This window comes from Pteropus vampyrus, unplaced genomic scaffold (genome assembly GCF_000151845.1).
Source record: "Pteropus vampyrus isolate Shadow unplaced genomic scaffold, Pvam_2.0 Scaffold60, whole genome shotgun sequence".
NCBI lineage: Eukaryota > Metazoa > Chordata > Mammalia > Chiroptera > Pteropodidae > Pteropus > Pteropus vampyrus.
Genome location: NW_011888841.1, coordinates 5156390 through 5157948, shown reverse-complemented (window position 1 = coordinate 5157948; position 1559 = coordinate 5156390). Strand labels below are relative to the sequence as shown.

The 1559-nt window shown below is 32.9% G+C and overlaps 1 pseudogene; it reads left to right on the top strand.

The window, feature by feature from the left end:
• The first annotated feature begins 750 nt into the window (after positions 1-750).
• Positions 751-869, top strand: LOC111740276 (annotated as a pseudogene).
• Positions 870-1559: the final 690 nt, after the last annotated feature.

Sequence of the window (1559 nt, the reverse complement as noted above, 5' to 3'; positions counted from 1 at the left end):
TAAGGTGGCTTGAGTTCCCAAGACAGGCCTGCAGAGTTTTCTACTCAGTTCTTCAGCTACAGATCAGGGTATGTGTTGGAGGAAACTACTCAAGATGGTCAAGAACTACCAGAAAGGAGCACAGTGAACGTTCATTCTCACCTAAGCCTGAAAATAGGCCGTGGTCTCACTAGCCACCCAGGAAAGCTGTGTAGTTCAAGTTACAGGAGAAGAGTAAACAAAAGGGCATTATCTTGCTGATGGAGGAAATTAATCCTAGAATACTACCTGAGTTAAACATTTATTATAAAGCTATAGTAATAAAAAAAAGTGTACATTCACATGAAGTCACACTATAGATACAAAGAACAGATCAATAAATAAATCTATGTATATTAGGATCAATTCATTTTCAAAATATACCAGATACATTGGGAAATAATAATCTTTTCAACAAATGTCCTGAAATAATTGGATAGCTATATATATCCTATATATGTTCTATCCAATCTATATATAGCTATCCAATTATTATTGTATATTGTATATAGCTACCCTACATATAAATAAATCATCCTTTATATTCACTTCATATCATGTACAAAAACTACATTTATCATAGACTTTAATGTAAACCTATAAAACTTCTAGAAGAAACCATAGGAGGAAATGTTTTTTGCAAATATTTTAAAATCTGACTTGAAAACCACAGAACTATCAGTACACTGGATTTCAACAAAATTTTAAAAAATATATTAAAAAAATATTATGGTCTATGGCCATGACATTCTGAACGTGCCCAATCTCGTCTGATCTCGGAAGCTAAGCAGAGTTGGGCCTGGTTAGTACTTGGATGGAAGACTGCCTGGGAATAGCAGGTGCTGTAGGCATTAAAAAAATATTATGAAGTCATTGTTATGAAAATAAACATGTAAGCTACAGACTGACAGATTGATAGAAAGTACTTGCAAGACTTGTATCCCATAAAATATGCGTGCCTGGAACATATAAAGAACTCATAACTAATTTGGAACCCGATTTAAAAAAAAAAAATTAGATAGGCACTTAACAAAAATTTTACTAGCAAATAAATATAAGAAAAGTGGCCGAATACCCCTGGCCATTTAAGAAATACATATTTAAAATACCATGAAATGCCATTACATATCTATAAAAATGGCTAAAATTAAAGACGGGCCACGCCAAGTGTTGGCGAGCATATGGCACATCTGTAACTCATAAAGTGATGGTGGAAATAAAAACCTTGAAAATAACCTTGAAAAACTAGCTCAGCACAGTTTTGTTTCATTTAAAAATATACCTGTCACATGGCCTTACCACTTCATCTCTGGTTCCCCAAAAGACATTAAAACATGTGCTTATAAAAAGACTTGTATGAAGTTTCCTTCCCTGAGGACACCTGTCAGGTTTGGAGACAGAAAGCAGAATTATTTTATTCCCTATTAAATTAACCTCATGTCATCCATTTTTCAATTTAATAAATAATTTCTTCATGTGCTGTTAAGATACTTTTAGTTTTATCTATATTACCAAAGCAAAATAATGGATATTAACTAAGC